Below are 21,976 nucleotides of genomic sequence, written 5' to 3'. Positions count from 1 at the left end.
TAGTAATAATAATAATATTAAACATAAGAGTAATAAAGAGTGCCCCAAATTCTAGGCCAGTTTACCTCACCAAAAAAGTATAAAATAAGAATGCCCACCCTTCAATTCATTATCATGGACTTCTATTAGATTCTTGAATATACACCCGTGGGAAATAGAATAAGAACCATAGTTTAAATAGTTTAAACTCAAATGGGATAAAGCAATGAAAAATACACAAGAGAGAACAATCTTACATTAGAAAAAATATTGATCCAATGACCTAATGTATCTTTTTATTATTTCTAGGTTGAATGTGTATGTTTAATTCATAGAAGTCTTTACTGCTTTTATGTTGGAATACACTTAGATGAAAACTGCACTCCTATCAACAAAATTGGATTTACAAAAACACACCAAGGATTTCAGTATTGAAAAGTTTTTCTATATGATATATTAAAGTTTATTGACTAAGTTAATTCCCCCTTGCATTTTCTGTGAATTATAAAAAGGCACTCTTTCCTCTGTGCAGATGACACATGTATATTGCAGATGTAACTGGAGTCACATTTATGGTTTGGTAAGCAGAGTATGGGTTAGATTGCAGCTTCTCTCCTCTCCCTTTGTCCCTCTTACAGGGCACTGCTCAAACAACCACCTGCAGGGGCTCTGTAAATATTAGATAATCAATACAGTGAAAGAATAGAATTCTGAATAGAGTAAGCTGAAGGTAGGTCATGGTTCCAGCTCATTTATGCTTTCCTTCAGTTGGAAATTGGAACAGTATGCAGAATAAAGGAGACATATGGCTTCTACAACTATTATCGTGTCATATTTAATTGTGGATCAGTGATTATTATTAATCCAAACTCTTAAAAACACTAAGACCCAAGTAGCATGCTTGTCACTATTTTAAGGCTAAAAAGTACATAGATGAGTTTGATGTGGTAAGAAGGTTAAGGTAGCACAGGGAAGAGTTCATTAGGAACTGAGTTCAAGTGATCCTTACTTCCTAGAGAATGCCTTCAGTGTTCTGTTTAATTCTATTGATCTTTTCCAAGGCCCCACTTTTCTGGTGACTGCATTAAGGCAGGTCCTTTAAATGACCAAGAGAACAAAAAAAATTTCAGCTGGAGGGAAACAACGTGAACAAAAGCAGGGATGGAAAAGTGTGAGCTCCTTAAGGAAACAGCAAGCAATCCACACTGGCAGGAGGGCAGAGAACATACATGGAAAGAAGGGGGTGAGTTGAGGTTTAGAAGACTCGAAGGAGTCATGATGTATAAACTAGATTCCAGAGGAGTGTTTTGTTCTCTTTTCCTTTCTTTTTTAAAGTGATATATTTCCTTTGAAGGCTTTTGAAATGACCTGATCTATAATTTATAGAGAATGATTTATCTTGCATATGTAGAATGGACCATTTGAGTCAGGGAAAATAAGGATGGTATTTAGGAGGATAGTCTTAGGTAGTAACCCAAAGAAGCAATAAGGACTTAACATAAGATAAAAGTGAAGATAATGGGGATGCCTGTGTGGCTCAGGAGCTTAACCATCTGACTCTTGATTTTGGCTTGGGTCATGATCTTAGGGTCATGTTTATAGAGCCCTGCATCTGGCTCTGCACTGGCCTTGGAGCCCACTTAAGAGTCTCTCTTTCTCTTGCTCTCTCCCTCCTCTGCCTTCCTACCCCCACCCCTGCCACTTTCTTTCTCTCTCTCTCTCTCTCAAAAAAAAAAAAAAAAAAGTGATGATAATGAAGACAAAGATTTGGCATGACTTAGAAACTCGATGGAAGTAAAAATGAAGAAGGAAGAGTAAAAGAGGAATGGTGTGATGAATAGATTAGGTAAAGCTTAAAGAACCAAGGGAATTTGTAAAATATTTTTTTCTTAAGAATAAAGGCAAGATGGTCTAGAAAGTAAGCAAGTTTGAATTTAGATTTTTGGTGGATTCTTAACTCCTTTACAACTCTTTAAGATAATACTAATTCTTTATTCATTGAGCTCCAAAATATTTTATATAGTTCTACATTTATTCATATATTCCTGTTTTATCTTATTTCATATAATTTAATCATATTTGATTTGCAAATCTAAGTGAACTCATGCATTTAATCAAGAATTAGTAAACGCATACCACTGCATTATATCCCCTTAGTGCTGATATTTCAATACCTGTTTCATTCAGATATCTTGGAAATGTACTTCCCTTTAAACTCTGCCCTTGCAGGAATGGTTTCCTTTTTAACTTGGCATTTCGAGATAATTTTAGACCCATAGAAATGTTACAAGATAGTACACAGACTGTCTGTATATCCTCGGCCCCAATTCTCCTAATGTTAATATCTTACATAATTATAATACAATTATCAAAACTGAGAAATTAACAGTGGTATTGCTGATTGATTTTAATGCCACTAGTCTCTCAATCATTTTTCTTAAAAATATATGGAAGGACAAATATTATAAACTGCTATTTATATGCTCGGAGTGTTATTTTAATCTTTTAGCCAATGAGAGCTAATATGACGGACTGTACATGGTTAACCAGTGATTATGAACACAACCTACTGCAAATTATCTTAGCACTCTGTCATGGACTCCTTGGATGCCATTTATTTAGAGTTCCAACAAATAATTTTGACATTTTGACATAGATGTTTGCAAATAATAGAAGATTGATTCAAAAAAAAAAAAAAAGCAAAAACAAAAAAAGGAAGAAAACAAAAGAAAAATTCAACTAACGAGCACCCTGAGAAAGTATTGCCGGATATAAAATGTCAAGTTAAGTCATGGCTGGGAACACTATCAAGGAGGTGGTTTGGATAGTGGAAGCGAATTAGTGGGCAATTAAGGATTGATGGAAATTCTTTGACATTATTAAGGGCATTATTCATATCCCTGGAGCCTATAAGGAGTGGCCAACAATCTGCAAGGAGAAGGAAATGAGATTTATGTTCGGTGAGGACTTTTATAAACCTCTAATGAAACATTTCTGAGGTGCTGAGTTTTTGGCCTGGCGTCAATCCACTCCAGTCGGAATTCAACCTTAGTTTGCCACCCGCCCTCATCCACCCAATTACTCAAGCCCTAAATCCAGGATTCATACTTGACCTCTCCTCCTGTAATCCTCAAAATCTGATTCCTCAACAAGTGCTATTACTCTTACCTCATACATATATTTTTAAACTATCTCACTCCGTCCATCTCAATTGCTAACACCCCAGGGTGTGGCTCTCTCCTTTCCCCTTAGAACGATTGTAATAGCACCCAACTGTTCTCTTGGACTCTGTCATTATCTTTCTCTAACCTCTTCCCCATAAAGAAGCCATATTTATACTTATAAATCACAAATCTCATCATGCCCCTCCTCTTAAAACTTTATGAGGTCTTTCCATTGCACACAGATTGAAAACTTCCTTTAAAAACAACAAAAAGGGGGCACCTGGGTGGCTCAGTGGGTTAAGCCTCTGCCTTCAGCTCAGGTCATGATCTCAGGGTTCTGGGATCGAGCCCCGCATCGGGCTCTCTGCTCAGCAGTGAGCCTGCTTCCTCCTCTCTCTGCCTGCCTCTCTGCCTACTTGTGATCTCTCTCTCTCAATCTGTCAAATAAACAAACAAACAAACAAACAAACAAAAACAACAAAAGGTCCCCAATACGTGCACACAATGGAAGATTATTCAATGCTGAAAAGAAATGAGCTATTGAGTCATGAAAAGACATGGAGGAAACTTGCATATACTTACTAAGTGAAAGAAAACAATCTGAAAATGCTGCATGCTGTAGGATTCCAACCGCAGTATGACTTTCTGGAGAAGATAAAACTATAGAGATAGTAAAAAGAGCAGTGGTTTCCGGGGATTAGGGAGGAGGGAGGGAAAAACAGGTGGAGCACAGAGGATTTGTAGGGCACTGAAACTGTTCTGTATGGTACTATAATGGTGGGTACCTGTCATTATATATTTGTCCAAAGTCATACAATGCTCAACAGGGACAGTGAACCCTGATGGACCTTGGTTTATAATGTTGTGTCAAGGTAGGTCCATCAGTTATTTAAAAAAATGTACCACTCTGTTGAGAAATGTTAATAGTGAGGGAGGCTCTGCATGTGTGGTTGCAGAGGTATATGGGAAATCTCTGTACTCTCCACTTAATTTTACTCTGAACCTAAAACTGCTCTAAAATATAGTCTAATTTTAAAAATCGTCCAGCCTTACATTAACTGTCTACTGCCTATCTCTCCAAATTCATCTCTCCTTTTGCCCAGAGGGGATCTGCTGCAGGTAGGTATCCATGGCCCAGGAAACAGAAGGAAGGACTGTTATACCTTCCCACCTCAAGCTTGCATTCTCCCTCTAGCATCTTCTTAAAGGTAGTTTCTACTACATGTTATCAAAGCTATAGTAGATATCAGTGAGGGTACCAAGAAATATTCATTTTACTGTTATTAAGTGGGCTTCTCATTGTCTAGGTGGGTAATTGTCTAAAGCTCTTAGGGCACTTTTGGATGCACATCAGAGATCCATAATGGGAACATTCTGCTCTACTTTCCATGCATCGGGTAGTAGATTTTCCTCTCATAGCTGTGTCAACCTCAGTTCTAATTTTAAGGGATCTACGCCACTCGAACTCCCTCATGGCATCCATCATCCTTCCAGGTGCATCCTTGGGCAGTTTCTTTTCATGATTGGAACTGAACTGCATTAGTCCACAGGCCATACTCACTCATGCATTCTTTGCACCAGTAAACTCTGGAAATTCAAGCAAATGGCGACATTGAAGGAAGTTCTCCTTTGATCTAACATTAAAGCAGCTAGTTCATCAATGTGTGTCATGGATGTGGTCCAGGCAGGAGTATTTCCACTCTGTCTCCCAACTCCAACTCTCCAAGGGGTCTGAAAACCCATCACTAAAACTGATAAGAGAGGGCAGGTATAGTGCTCCCCAAAGCAATCTTTGGAAAATCCTCTCATATCCTCTTATTCTGAGGTTTTTATAGTTTCAGTGTGTCACCTAGATTGAAATCGGTACAAGGAAGTCTGTCTTGAAATTCACTTTGTGATCTAATATCCTTTACATACTGTTACTCCAGTAAAAGCTTCTAATATAATGTATTGATATGTACATAAAATAGATAAGATCTTCTATAAAGTGACAATTTTGACTGTCTGGTTTTAAATTAGATTTAGCAAATTGAACACTTAAGAGATATTTCAATATATAAAGATTAGTATAGATATCCCATATCGAAAAACTTTTTAATGGAAACCAAAACATTGAATTCATGTGTAAAAGTTTACTCTCAACATTAAGTAAAAAATTCTGCATGTAAGTGCATTAAGCATCTGTTGAAAGATTTCATCTTATACCTTGTTAAACATGAGTTTCCAGGAAGGAATGATCTGTATATTATTAAGAGGTGCAAGATATTTGTTTGGGGAAAAACTCACTAACAAGAAGCCCCAATTAAAGCTGTCAACTATAGTACTTTTACGGTGAGTTTTAAAGCATGTTGCTCTTAGTGTGTTTTAATATCTAGAATTTACAGTGCTGTAATGATTTGTCTTTAAGGAGCTGAAAAAGTACAATGAAACTTGTGATTAAACATCTCAGCAGAAACACCTTGTAATTTAGATTAATAGCTGTGCTTTATTAATTTTCAAAGTTGCAACCTTGGCCACAGCTTGTTAATAATGATTCCGAATGTTTATCCAATCTTTAGAGCTTGGCTCCTTTGAGTTTGGTGAACATATTTTATCTTCCCCAAATAGATCTAATCAGTTAACTTTTAAAAATTATGAGAAACTTAACGGATATTTTAAATTGACTATTTGAGAAACTTAACGGATATTTTAAATTGACTATTACTCATGATTGTTCAGTAGAAAATAGCATCACATTTATTTATAACATAAAGAAGCTCTTCAATTAATTTAATTGCAAATAAACTGAAAACACCTGATTCGGGGTTTTTAATGTGTAGTGTGATGCCCTTAAACTTTTCAGTTAAATACCTAAACACATATAAAATTAAATAAAATCTCAATCATGAATTATTTTGCCATGTGAATAGGCAAACCCAGGGGCTATAGCTGTTCTTGATAGAATGTTACATATACTTGTTTCCAGAATCCTGTAACTTACCTGATAACCAGATTAACCCAAGTTAACACTGGCTTTTAGAAAGGTGCTTGTTTCATTAGCTTCTGGGAATGAAATCCAAAAATAAATATCTCAAGAATGCAGTTTTCAGTTAAGAAGAATAAGGAGGCCCAGATTTATTCACCTAATAATGACACGGGGATTATTTTTTGACACTGTTAAAGAACTACAGCTTGATACACTGGATTACAGTTGATGGTCTCCAAATCTAAGAAGGTTAAAAAAAATCGTATCTCAATATCTCATTCCTGAGAGGCTGTGCCTCAGGAGGTAGCCACTACCCTGGGAATTAATTCAAACTCTTCCCTGTGGCCTTATGAGCCTGTGATGAGTGAGTTTTTTGCTCTCCTATCTGAACTAGCCTCAGGTCAATCCTCCCCTGCTCTCTGGTTACGCTCTAGAAGTGATGGTCTCCTCTCACTGCTTCTAATATACTGAGACTTTCTGTACTGGGTTCTTCATCCAAGATATTCTTTCTAGTGAAGAAACTATATATTGTTCTTCCCATGTCTGGGTCATTCTCATTTTTCAAACTTCATTTCACATAGTGCCTCTGGAGACTATTCCCCTCGACCTTTTCTATCTATCCTATCTATATAGGAACTCTTTCTTCTAACTCTCATTGTTTTCCATCATAACACATAATCCTCTAAAAAAGTCCTCAAAAAAGTGATTATTTTTTTTAAGTTGTGATTACATACTCAGCATCTGGAATGGCGCTAAATAGATATGCAACAAATATTGGCTGAATGTATAATGTCCTCAAAACCTGGGAGAGCACAAAGGCAGTAAAATTTTTTAGTTAGATGAATGAATAGATTTAAGACCAAAGGACTACTTGACAGAAAATATTGTCAATACCTATTTCACTTTATGAGTTATTTTAGAAATGTCTTGAGAGCAGGCCTCTATTCAATGATCTACATCCCCAAAGAACAGTTGCCAATTTATTGCAAGTTTACATTATTTATCATATTAATCTTTCAAATTGTATATACCTTTTTTTTGAGAAATCTATGAAAGAATTAATGGTCTTTAGGAAGATATTCTGAAGTATATTGGTTTTTGATAGTAAAGATTATAATACTATAAATATCTCAATTGTATTTTTATTTAATTTTTAAAATTTTTTAAAAGATTTATTTATTTATTGGAGAGAGAGAGCACACGTAAGCGAGGGGAGAGAAAAAAGGAGAGGGTGAGCGAGAGGGAGAAATTCTCAAGCAGACACCCCGCTGAGCATTGAGCCCAACACAGGACTCAGCCTCACTACCCTGAGATCATGACCGGAGCCAAAATCAAGAGTCTGGCACTTAACTGACTGAGCCACCCAGGCCCCCCATCAATTGTATTTTTTTTAATTATTAAGTAGAATTTGAGAAGTATGAGCCAATGTACTGGGCTCCTAGTAATAGATTTGAACTTGAGATTTTGCTTTGAGAAATAATATTGATTAAGATATATTTTCCCCCAAAACCACATGACATATATTTTTTTTATTAGAAAACGGTGTAGCTGATAGATGGGGGTCTCACCTACACTCTAGATCAACAATAAAAGCAAATAAAGTATTCATTGCATACTAAAACATATTATAAGCATATTATAAACATATTTAGTATGGGCCTATAATCTTGTGACATGTAAATTATTGTATATAAAATTTTGACATTTGAAAATACATTTTTATGATTTCTTTTTAGAGATTTGGTAATTTAAGCTCATTACTTTTACCAAAATGTAATGCATCCAATGGAAAACTAATGGTAATTATATCGATTAGTTTTCTTCAAAATCCCTTCAATATAGAAAGTATTATGCATTGTATCATTTGATAAATAAAAATTGAACTTTCATGAACAAATTTAAATGTAAAATGAAAAAAATTACATTTTAGCTCTATTTGTTTTTCAAATGACAAATAGAAATAAAGAAAATAAAAAAATATAACTGGTGATTCTGATCTCCCTTTAAGAAGTCCTACATTCCAGAAAAACTTGATAGAATATGAAGGAGGAACCTATTTCTGAATTTTCGGGAGGTTTATCTCTCATTTACAAGGATGAATGCTGGAGCTGAATGCAAAACTTAAAATAGGAGCACCTGTGTGGCTCAGTGGGTTAAACGTCCAACTCTTGATTTAGGTTTTAGGTCATGATCTCAAGGTTGTGAGAGTGAGCCCCGTGTCAGGCTCTGTGCTGGGCATGCAGCCTGCTTAAAATTCAGTCTCTCTTTCTCTCTCTCTCTCTCAAAAAAAAACAAAAACTTAAAATACAGAAAATGTTAAATACTACGATACCATGTCAGGGATGCAAGTTTAAAGGCTATAGTTTTTAGGAACTCCCTGTGTATTTTCAGAAACATTTAAAAACAACATGACAGTTACAAGAAAAACTAATAAACATAAAAATCAGCACATAAGGTTTTTTAGTTCACTTGCCTATGCTTAAACTTGAAAGTGATACCCATCTTCCTTTTAAGTGTTGGCTTCCCTAGTTGAAATGACTTTTCTGCTTTTTTAAGTGATTGTATTATGAATGGCCCAAGCTAACCTTTACTCTGAAATGACTCTGTCTGTCCAAGTTCATCCTGGTGTCTTCTGAGTTGCTGTCAGAGGCTTGGCCTTCCTGTCTTTGACCTCTGCACCCCAGATTTACACTAAGTTCACTGGGGCCCAGAGCGTGATTTGTGCAAATCATCTGTGAGTGTGGTGCTTACTGGGTCTAAAAAGGGGAGACTGGCAGGTAGACCAGAAAGCAGGAAAATGGGGGTTAGATGCTCTTGGGCGGAGGGAAAGCATTGAAAACAAGAAAAAAAAAACGGTATGATAGTCTGAAGGCCACTCAAGGCCACCAGAAATTGAGCGATAGAGGTAAAGAAGAATTTCTTCTAGGCAGTGACAGTCTATCTGGAGACTTTGGCATTGAGTTCACTGGCCTGTGCTTCTTTATGCAGGGAATATAGCACTAAACACACCCCTTTCTGTTCAGAAACATTTAAGGCCCCTTAGAACATATGGGAGTACCCTCACATCTCATCTCAGAGCTTACTTATCGTCTGTGTTTGAGGAGAGCTCAGTCCTAGGAACTACTTCTTATCACTAGAAAGGGAATTCATTAACAAGTTACAATATTGAATAGTGACAGAGAAGCATGGCCTCAGTTTCACAGAGAGCATGAAATATTGACTCTAAATTCGAAATATATTTTTCTAAGTGGAGAAAACTTTTCCAGACTCCAAAATTTCAAGATCATGCAATTTGCGTGAATGACATAGTCTTAATGAAACAACCAAGAGGGATTTGATTTAAATTTGAATTATCCCTCTTATATGGAGGGGGCAGAATGCATTTTGAATAGCGTATGTATTTTAAAGATTTTACCTGAGAGAATTGTAAACTGTGCTCTTCTTGAGGACGTTCATTTACTGTATGTTTGAGGAAATCAGAAACTCTGTAAATTGCAATGTTTAAACCTGTTGTAAAAAAGGAAAGTATCCTCGTTTATAAACTAAGGAGAAAATAATTCATTCGGCTACCATTAGTGTTGGTGGACAGTGGTTTAGGTTGTGCTTTCAAGTGATTTATAAACGTGAAGGTGATCTTAGTCTTGATATTTAAAAGTAATTGAAGTGATGATCCTATTACGTATAAATGAAGTACACGGTAGACGTATTTCTTTTGTTTACTGAGCTGTGTTTTGTGCAAGAAAACTCCTAGAAGCAAAAAGCTTGGTCATTTCTGAGGCCAGATAAGGTTGATCAGAAAAAAAATTATTTATTGAGAGATGAGAGGAAGGTGACACTTGAAATAAGGATTTCATATGCTAATTTCAAAGCAGAATTTTTGCTATGTGCAGTTTTTTTTTCTTGAAATATCAAAATGGCTCTGTAATAACATTTTGTTCACATTAGAAACAATGTTGACAGATTCTTTCCTTGTAAGGTTTTTACTGTTTAAAAAGAATGATTTTTTTAATTGCAACTTTGGCAAAAATAGTCCTCTTATCTTTGGTTGGATTCTATACTGCAAAACCAGTTTAGGTATGTTTGCTTTAAATGACCATGTACACTAATTAGAAAGAAAACAGTTCACCAGGAGCTATATCAAATACAGCCCTGCAAATGGTAGGAGCTTTTTCCAAGGATCCATATTGTCCTTGGACTTGGCTGTTGTATTATACTTTAAATGGAATTGATTGTGTGGTTGTAATGAAAGTAACAGATTGATTTCTATCCAGTGTTACAAAGAGTAAATAGAAAAATGTTCCTGTCTTGACCTGCATTCATAACCAATGGGATTTGCTGGCTTTAGACCCAATCCTTAATAAGAGATAAGATGCAAATGTAATAAAACTGGCTTCTACGTTTAAGGATCTTTTCAGTGCTCATCAAAGATGTTTCTTGTTGCATTTAAGATGTGTTTGTATTGATTAGATCACAATCACCTAGGAAATGTTACTTTTTAAAAATGCTATTCATAATTCATCATGTAATTAGCATTCATATGTGGCTTTGTAAACATATTAAGATTATTGAAGTGAGGGTTATGACACAGTGGTATACATTTTAATTGTCCTTGAAACTGAATTGCCATTTTTAGTTATTTAAGTAAATGATGATTGTTTAAGTTCAGATCTATTTGACTATTTTTTGATTGACAAACAGTTTTGGCTGTGGAGCAAATTTTTGCATTGCAACATATTAGGAAAGGTGTAACTTTAGTATAATGCAGCGTTATTGCTTCCGAAGGACTGTTTCTGCTGCATGTTCCTTCCGATTTATCCTTGTTATTTATTAAGATATGAAATATCTGTTTCCCATAGTGAACTGTTAGCTTTCTTCCTCCATTGTTGTAATTTAGAAGCTAATCAAACATGAGTACTATAATTAGATTTTTTTTTACTCTAGTATTCAGGACTTTATGAACATTTTCCCCTGTTCACCCTCCTGTAAATAAAACCCAGGCCCACAAAACAAGGAACCTAATTACAAAGTATAGTTGGTAACTTATGTTGCTATAAATGAAGGAACGCAAAAACAAAACAAAACAAAACACACACACACACACACACACACAAACCCTAACAATTCATTTGTAAGCAACAGTTTCTTCACACATTATGTGACTTTTTTGGGATTTGTTTTATGTTTTGGGTAAAACAGTTTAGTATAATGATGCCTAGATGAGACAAAACAAAACATAACAAAATTGAAAAAAAAAAGAAAAACTAACACATTTGACTGCCTATGTTTCTCAGTTGTAGCTTCCAAGAGCCCTCTATTCTTCCAGCCCACTCGATACCCTGCAGGTTGTGGCAGACAATTCACAGGAAAGGCTTAGACATCGAGCTCGCACGCTTCTTGACTCCATTTTAAACCTTTTGTTCACACCAGGGTGGCATTTTTTCACACCGCATGTGGCAGTTTTGACTCCTATCCAACTTGTCTTATAAAATCAAAGTCTGTGATTTTTTTACATTCACAGGCCTGCTACCCGAACTGCTACTGCTGTTTGTGTCTTTCCTAGTGATTGGTGCAGAAGTTTATAGCAAAATGTGCTCTAGGGAGGGGGAGGAAGAAGAAAGCGATAGGAAAAATGTTCTGCCCTGAAACACAGGAAATACATTTTGAATAAAACGATTGACTCTGCAGAGATCGTACATGAAAATCCAATACACTTACCTCTATTTTTATTATTTATTTTGTGACACTGTTTTGAGTACACAGCTTAATTTAAAAATACATAGGACAATATCGCTTTCAAGTTGCATGGTGTTATTTAAAAAAAAACAACTCTCATGTACTTGCAAAGGAAAATCTCAGACTCAGACTAATATAATCATTTTCCTATAATATTTTATAATATTCAGGGAGTGCAAATGAATTTTGCTTTTAGATATGATCATGCAATATACCCCATTGGATTTTCAGTTCAGCCATGCATACAATAAAACCTATTATCTAAAAATTTCTACTGCGAACATTTAAATAATTTCTGTATCAACTCCTTCATTCTTAAAGTTTTCTTCTTTCCCCTATGTTTAATTAAAAATATCACATTAGTCCTCATTAATTTCATTCTATGTTGTAATAATAAATCACACAAGTTATTTCAAATAAATGATATAAAGCAATAATTACAAAATAAGAGCAGAAGTGGAAAATTTTACCAAATGCAAAAGGTGTGTGTATTGGCATGTTTCTACAGAGTAAATATTAGCAAGGATATAAAAACTACAAATGGAAAATCTCTGTAGATGATCTAGCAATAACAAATGCATACATATTCTTATACTTTCACTTTGAAATTCTTTTATTGTTTAAAGATTATCTCTTATTTGTAGTAACAAAAACATGTGAAAGAGCATTCTTAAATATTCCCTACTATGTGATTTATTTCAGCATTTTTTTTTTTTGTAGGGGATATAGGGAAAGATTTCTATTTCAATCAACAGATAATAATTATATGATTTCTAATATTTTCTGAAGTTTTAGAATAGTTCATTTGTTATTTCTAGATTACTGTTTTTTTGAACAGTAACAATTCAATCACAGCATACACAGAAATGAAAAATCGGTCAATAGAAGCCAATGTCTAATGTAGTAGTATTTGTTAACAGTGTTAACAAATTTAAGATGAAAGAATCTGATTGCATACTTTATAAAATTTTTAGCTTCAAAGCCAACTTAAATAAACAAAATTATTTTAGTTCATATTAAGTCACATATTCAATATATAGAAAAGAACCATATTATAGTGCTTTAAATATATATATATATATATATATAAAATATGAAGGATAAAGTGTAGATTATGATTTTTATGTCTTCCTCCAGGAAATACCTAAATTCATTGTATCTGAATTATTCATTACAGTATCTGAAATATGAAATGTATCCATTATATTGAGAAAGACCTCAATTTAGAATTTAGATTTTTTTTCACTTTCTGGAATAACAAACCATGACTGACAGGAACGTAGCAGAAAAATAACACTTTGTTGTAAGTTCTGTAACAGTAGATGTGCTAGCAGAGAGAACAACCCTTACTTTTCCTTTTACAAATAGAACACTACTTCAACTACAACTCCTATGAAGTATTTGAAAATAACGCAAAGGCATTCTTTTTTCAGGAATAACAAAACCAAAATGGTGAATGTAAATAAAACTCCATTTAAAACAAATGAAATGCAATGGATTGTATAGTCTGAAATTTTCTTATAATGTACAGATGTTTATCAAGTACAAATTTTTGCCCATCTTCGAGTTAAGTTAAAATCTGACCTCATTAGGAAGAGAAAGAAAAAATTATTTATATGTTAATACAAAAATCCTATAAAGAGCAAATAAAAGCTCTGTCATTTAAAACAAAACAAACAGTTGAAAGCAAGTAAAATATCCAAGTAAACACATACCTACTTAACTGAAGTTTAAATAGTAAGCCCTCATATAAAACTAAACAGCATCTGGAAATCTAGCAAACCATTCGAGATTAAGAATAGGAAAGACAAAAAAATATCATTATCTAAAGAAATGTAAGTTAAGTTTATGAAATAAAATTTACCTACTTTTGCAGCTCATATATTTGTTGAAAAAAAGTATGACTTTATTTCATGTGCATGCCAAAGAATGTAAAAATATATTTAACCCATCATTTTTCATTATCTATATAGAAAACCCCAACTTTTATTGCTTTAAGATTCTTATTTCCTACCCTCCTCCCCACCTACTCCCTCGGCTTCTTCAGGCTGTCTTCTGTCCAGCATCTCTTCTATTTGAGGTGAACGAAATAAGACCCCCAGACAGACACACAAAATAACCACCATCCAGATGAAGAGAAACAGGTTTTCTGCCTTTGGCCTGTCCTTATATGTTAATAAAATCAGCTCCTACATTCTGCCACCAAATTCAGCTTGGAAGTAATGCTCTTCTACTTCAGGCTGGATGAAAAGAGTACTCATTGTGAATTATGTTTCATCTGTCACAATAACCTTCTTTATTCTGTCATGGACCTCCCCTTTGCCTGTGGCAATTAGAGAAAATAGGTATGCCTTGAAGTATGAGATAGTGTTGTTTTTTTTTAAACAAAACAAAACAAAACTGATGACACACAGACAATGCTTGCTAAGCAGTAGACTGAAGATCAGCTTATGAGGCATTTTGAGGTGGCTCTGATGTTTTTCAAGCAAAAGAATACATTTTCAGAATGAGCAGGTGGTATAGTTGCCATTGGTTATTGTTAACATCACTTACTGAGGATAGCACTGAATTGTCTTAAAAATGAAATGTAAACAACGTCTTTTCATATTGCGTACTTTCTAATTAAATCATGCCATAAGATACATTTTATAAATACATGGTATTTATTTAACATACCAAATCACAGTAGTAAATTTATATGCCTTAAAGTATATTTCAACACTCCAACCTAACATTCTTACAAAATTTTAAAAGGGGAAAAAGGAAATTTTTCCCATCACAGAGTTTATCAAACATTTTGTTTAACTTAAAATCAATGTGATTATTTGATTTACTTACTCTTACAAATCACTGAAATTACCTTGAGGCAGTTCAAGTTCACCTTTCTGGAATTAAATCTGTTAAATGATAGACATCATCTAATCATCTTCTTGAAAAGCTTTCTCAACTTTTTGGCTTAACAGGGTACATGGATACCACATGTAGTTACAATTAAGTTAAGCTAGAAGATCTTAAAAAGCTACAAAAGAAAAAGAAAAAAAAATACCCATAGTTGACAGAAAAGAATATACTCCTTCTAATAGCAAAAGAGAGTCACTGCTGACGAATTAACTCAAACAGTCCTCTTAAGAGTTAGATAAAATAAAAGCATATAAATAATTTAAGCTAACAGGAAATTCATAAAGTCTGAAGAAAAAATTCTTGAGACTAAAGGAAAACCTTTTGGCCCACCGCACAGGTTGGGCACAAAAGTGCTTGCTAAGCTATCTATTTCACACATGCAACGACAGAAGGTTCGATATTCATTCGATCGATGAGTGAAAAGGCACAATGGCAAAATCAGACAGACTTCTTTTCAAATACAGATCTCCAATGTCCTCTACAGTCTACAGAGGCACGGCTGGTGGTGTGGCTCAGACGGAGCAAGGGTTACATCAAGGCTGTTCTCTGGACCGTGCAAACAGTCTAGACCAATGACCGGCAGCATCATGCCCTTTGAAGAAGAGGCAAGTTCGGTCACGATGAAGAAAAATCAAGGCGTACCCCTTTTAACAATAGGGAGCAGCTCGAGGCTGCAAAGAGGTAAGCAGGGGTAAGAAGAAACCGGCATCTGCTTCCATGGTTACAGGCCAACTATGAGAACCTTGCTTTTCAAGGGAGTCTGTTCTCAGGCTCCCTCACGGGGTATGCCATGCATTATAAGCAAAGGCAGGTTGAGCTGAAATCCACATAGTTATTTCAGAGTAAAATGATACGGAGCACATGGCTGGCCGGGAAAAAAAGTCACATGACTGTTAAGAACCTGACTTGGGCTATTTCTCAGAATAGAATTTTTTCCCCCTTTATACCAGTTTAAATAAAGGCAGTAGATTTGTGTAAAACGAACAGCGATGAGAAACCTGAGTTTCATTTCTCCGGCTCTTGTGTGAGAAGAGGTCAAGGGTCAAGATAATACCCACCCGCCATGGCAGGACCACATACAGTCTTGTCACTACAGCTTTATTATGGATATCATTTAGAAAGATTTCCTTTTTTTTTTTTTTTGCTGGACTATGACATTGAATGTATGTTCTTGTGAATCTTTCTCTCCCTGGCCGGATCCTCTTTGATTTCCTGCCCTGGATTTTCTCATGTTTATGTTCATTTCTGTGGTTAGATCTCATGAGGAGGGCTAGGACATTTGGTGAGAAAGTTCTTTGGTGTCATGTTACTGTTCTAAGCAAGTGTGGGGTTTCCTCTGCCTTTTGTAATAGTCAAAATTCAAATCTATGTCAAAATCATTGGCCTCCGACAATAGTTCTGTTTCTAATTCATGCATTTATATTTTATTCATTGCATGCTACTTCAACGAGTCTGTAGATTCAAATGAAAAAGTTTTTTTTTCCCCCCTTTCTGCGGGTTATTTAGTTGTAAAGTTGGATCTTGTGACGTGACATTCTAGCAGCTAATGCCACTTGAATAAAAATTTAACAAATATAAAATATAGCATATTTGGCATTATTGAGGCTAGTTCTAGTATAATAACTACACAAAATGCAGATCTGTGAATAATTAACGTAGATAAACTAGCCCCGTAACAATGTACCATAACTAAATACTAGAAGAACTCATGTTTGTTACCTTCCAATGACATACAGTTAACTATAGATCTTCCATGCAATCTATCCTTTGAGCAATTTTTGTTTGCAAATACATTGTAAAAATTAGAGGACGAAAAAAGAAGGAAAGCTCCAAAGTGCAAAAGGCATAAAACAACTTTCATTAGATTTATTTTCCAGAAGCTTTGTGTATTACTGTAAATGAACCCTGTATGGTCTGGTAGTGTGGTGATATTTATTTTAAAAGTACTTAACCTTGGAGGAAAATTATCTTGTAGCTTTACAACGGCAATTAAGTGTTGGTGACCATGATAGCGACAATTTTATACTCTCGATTGAGAAATCAAAAGATAATTTTCTGACGTGTTCCTCCATACCGATGCCGTGTTGTGAGCTAGGTTCATGGCTAAACATATGCATACGGTTTTATTTCTTTCGATGTATTGAGATACATTAATTTCTGTGCTTGGATGGTGAGAAAAGCATGTGGGGTAAAAAAATGAACTACTGCAGTGTCACTATTTTACTATAGTAATGCATATGCTGTTATAAATAATAGACCTATTATCTAAAGGATGTTGTAGTTTTTTAAAAAAATAATTTACTTACTGCTAAGATAATTCGACATCAGAGTTTCTTTGATATAACAACAGATCATACTTGCTGGGAAAGGTCAAGTGCCAGTTATTTCTTCAGTGGAAAATTTCACCTGTCAATTCTCCAAAGGAAAGCAAAACAAAAGCAAATGCACTAAGGTTTACATATTTCATGATAACTCATAAATTGTAATTTTTTTAAAAAATGAGACTTTGCTTGAAATCTGTTGCAAAATAGATAGCTGGCTTTTTTTTTCTTTTCAGTTAACATTTAGCCATTAGTCTTGCTCTTTTGTTTTTCAAAACATACTCAGTTTTATGAATATTTATGTATGAACATAAATTACTCTAACTTGCTAAATGTGGATATATGTAAACACTTGGAGACATTGTCATAGAATCAGATTGATAGTTATTTAAATGCTACTATTTTAACACATTAATATGCAGATAGGACACTTCATACTGAGTATTTAGGGGCGAAATGACAGCTTCTTTCTTTAAAAAAGATTATATCTGAAGTATTTAATAGCTCAGTAATGTGTCCATACTACATGGAGTTTGCAACAAAAACTCTACTGATATGACAAGATGTGTTGGATTTAAATATTCTTTAGAATTAAATTTTAGAACAATTAATATATTTTGCCTTCTTTACTGCAAAATCAAAAAAGAAAAAAAAAGAAAAACTAAATTTGCCTTACCTAATGGAGCATTTAAAATAAAAAGATTGAAATTTTCCAGTGGTTTAGTGTCTGATAGTGTTTTGAATATAGTAGATGCTCAATAAAATACCTCTCTAACAAATTAATAAACCTGCAATTGCACTAATGAAACAATTAACTAAAAATATCCAGCCCCATAAAAGACAGGACAGAATCTCCTCTACTTACTCATGTATCTTTTTTTCCCACCTTTTTGTTATGATCTTTCTACACAAATGAGTAGTTTTTGTCAGTAATCTGTGATTATTGAATGCCGCTATGAGTCCAGTGAGACTAGAAGTGTATAACCAGAGCCACATTTCCCAGATGAGATTCTAAAAAGCACTATTATTCTAAAAGATGTTACTTAGGTGTTTTGGGGGGAAAAAATCCTGGAAGCAAATATGTATGAGAGATGATATATTAAAAAATGTTAAATGGATTGCTCATATACCATACTTCTTGGGCAATAAAAAAATAATGTATATAGTGTATCCCTAAGAGGGGCATATTTTCCAAAGTTATTTAATTTTTTTATGAATACTTATTAACTTGTATGTATGTATGTATTTAATCAACTTCCCCATGTAATATTTATTAACTTAATATGACCTAATTTCAATGATGTGCTGAAGCTAGCTTAGCTAAAACCATCTTGGAGGAACTCATTGTAACAATTCCTTTCTAAATTCCATCTTAAAGAGATATCCTTCTCTTAGCTTGAAATCAGATATAGCAGAAGTATTTGCACCATAGAAATTGGCCAATACTGCAAATCAAGGCCTTCTTAATCTTTTCAGAAGCTGTTGTTATATATACACAGGCACACTATTGACTAATTTCCCCTCTGAATCCATCTTTGTAGGTAAATTATAACCACTAACAAGTCAATAAGTTTAGAAGTTTTCTATTAAATCTGTCTAAAATACAAAACTATTTAAATTAATTATATAAAATAGATACGAAAGAAAGGGAGAGTTGTGGAAAATATTAGACACTGTAAATTTTCCTTAAATATTTAGCTTTTATATCAGGAATTCAAATAATTTATCTTCCTGACTTTTCTAATTTACCTAAATAAATATCTCTGTTTATTCCTTTATCTCTTTTCTAACAAAGTGTTTATATACTCTGGCATATATAGTTAATTTTTAAGTGAGTGACAACAGGGTTCTGAAAATTTCTGGGCATCTTTTAAATGGGTCTCTAACTTCGACTCATTCATTATCAGTGAATTTTTATAAAACTGAGGTGAGAGACTGTGGACTCTGAGAAATAAACTGTGGGTTTTGGAGGGGAGGAGGGTGAGGGGTAAGGTGGGCCTGGTGGTGGGTATTATAGAGGGCACGTATTGCATGGAGCACTGGGTGTGGTGCATAAACAACGAATTCTGGAACACTGAAAAGAAATAAAAGAAAAAAACCCAAGGTGAGGTATTTTGAAGTAATTTATACATTTGTATTGCATATCATCTAATGATAATGTCAAATGGTCAATGGTCAAATGGTCAATTATTTGAATATACTAATATTATGCTTCTGAGAACTCTAAAGCCAATCAAAATTTGTTGAGGGTTTTGCTTTCTCGTTATATCAACCATCTTGAGTATAATATAAAATTTTAGCCTTGGAAAATTCTCTTCTCTATGCCACATAATTTGGAACTTTTCTTTCTTTCAAATAGTACTTCACAATTTGAAAATAACATTAATGCAATAGACTTACACATGAAGGGTTTTTAAATGACTATTTGATGTAAGGTCTTTAATGAAAATACTTTTGATTTTTGATAGATAATTTATAAGCCCTACTATATTTATACATTTATAAGTACTATTGTTTTTTTTTTTTATTTTAGAGATGAAAGTATACCTTTAACATGTTTTGTTTTTTTTTTTAAAAGAATCTGTCTTGCCTTTTGATAACACAAAATTTCTTTTCTATTTTCTTTCTGGAAAAGTTAATTCATCTTTCTGGACCTAGCTCAACTATCCTCTCTTTTGTAAGTAATTCCCTTCTTTCAGGAACAGCTTTGTTTCCTGCCTTTTTGTCCACCTTATCCACTCATTTTCTCTACCCATCTGTTCTGTTTACATTTTTACCAAGGTAAAATAATAATAAAATAGATGGCAATGGACAAATTGAAAAATATATGCAGAAATCTTCACACTAAAAGCTCTAGTGACTGAATATGAAACTTAGCTCTGAACTTTCAACCACTTTTTAAGAAATGTTTTGTCTCAACCTTAAAAAAAAATTCAGAGTAAAAACAATCTCTAACCCTTCTGAAAGGGGAAATGAACTTCCTACTGCAGCTCTTTCTTTTATCTAAAGCAGGAGGTGTACACGTGTTTATAATAAGCCATGTTTAGACTCCATTATTGCCTTGCTTTCCAAAAATTATTGTTTGCTATTACTAACAAAAGATCACCAAAGCAATATCCCTTAATTTGCATGCCACAATCTTGTTATTTTGGTTGAACATCAAATCCATTCTACTCAACTATTTTGTGTGTGAGTGTATGAGTGTGTATGAGTGTGTGTGTGTGTGTGTGTGTAAGAACGTTCTGATGTTAGCATCTCTCAGTATTTTGTCTTTATAGATGGATGCCAACTATTGTGCTTGCTATGTTGCAAATATATTGCTATATTTGTGTTCCCTTTTGCATTCTTTTTTTCTCAAAGACATGATTGAATCCTTAATATGTCCAGCAAACTGTTCAATTTTGCTTTAATTAAAAAGAGGCTCATTCCTTTAAATATTTCTTTGCTTTTAGAGCTGTATCCATGGACCCATACTATGTTTCTTTCTAATTTATATTTATTATCATATATCTTACATATATCATATCATCATTTAATCATATTGAATATTTGTCATAATATATTTATATAATATTCAACATTATTAAAGTAATATATCTATGTGATGTTTCTTCTATTGCTATATAAATACACACATATATATAGCAATACATGTGTGTACATATATACCTATAAATCTTATCTATGGCATATATATGATATCATATATGGTATCATATCATGGTATAAATCATATACCATGCTCTATCTACCCATCTGTCTATGAAAGCAGACAGATTTTCCAGTTTTGTATCAGGTAAACAGTTAAGTTGGATACTTAAGATAATCTGGAGATGTTAATATTCTGATTCTGACTCAGGCATCTCAGGTGGAGTCTGAGATTTTGCATTTCTGATGAGACCTCAGGGGTGACAAATGCTGCTGGTCTGTGGAGCACAGAATGTCAAAGAGTTAGATAACTAAGGGGTTCAGGTTTTGACTTTGTCCTCAGTTCTGATCTTGAGCTAGAGACTTTTTCCTTTCAACCTTGTTCTTTATCTATAAAATGGGTGGAATCATATTTCTCCTGCCTCTTCATGGAACTTTTCTGTGTTTCAAATTAAATTAATTAGAAAAATGCTTTCTAACAAAAGGGCATGAGAGGAGGTAATACAGATATTTCCTCTTACCCTTTCAATAGTGTATTTGATGCCCCAATTTCCATTGGTGTTTGCCCATTTAGCCTGAAATGATGGACCCAATTTTAAGGTTATCTTTCAATAGCTTTTTGTTCTCATTTACCCTCTTTTTGTTCATTCATTCATTCACTCATTCAGCAAGTATTTATTAAGCTTCTGTGCCCCATGCAGTGTGCCAGATTCTGAAAATATGATTAACTTCTTTTACTCACTTCTACTTTTCTTCATTCTCTCGTATAATTTCTTCTATTGATTTCACTCTGTGCTCTGTACCTCTCATATCTTTCCTTCTGCCTTCAAGAGTGCTGAAATCATTCATTTGAAGGCTACATTTTTAAAATCGGTTTTATCCAGTTCTACAAATATTCACTGGTTCCCCACTATATGGCAGATTTCCTGCAAAAGGAATATAAAATTGAAGAAGTGACAGAAAGGACAGTCCCTTTTGTCACCTCAGTTTTGTTCTATTTAAGGAATGGGGTATTTCATAATTTTTCCAGTAACTGTAGTACAAGGCAGGCTATTACTGGTGTAATGCTTGAAAAGTGAAAAAAAAAAAAAAGACACAGCTGATTTGAGGGCTTTGTGGAAACTTCTTAAAGATGGCTAAACTGGACAGAAAGAGGAGAGGAAGGAAAGGATGGAAGTTGTAGGTGGAATAGGTCATATGTTTTCCTCTCTTTTATTCATGGTGAGTGACGGGCAAGTGCTCTGGCATGAGCAAGAAGGTTTTAA

This window comes from Lutra lutra, chromosome 1 (genome assembly GCF_902655055.1).
Source record: "Lutra lutra chromosome 1, mLutLut1.2, whole genome shotgun sequence".
NCBI classification, from domain to species: domain Eukaryota; kingdom Metazoa; phylum Chordata; class Mammalia; order Carnivora; family Mustelidae; genus Lutra; species Lutra lutra.
The sequence above is the reverse complement of the archived record's forward strand: the minus strand, read 5'-3'. Positions refer to the sequence as shown.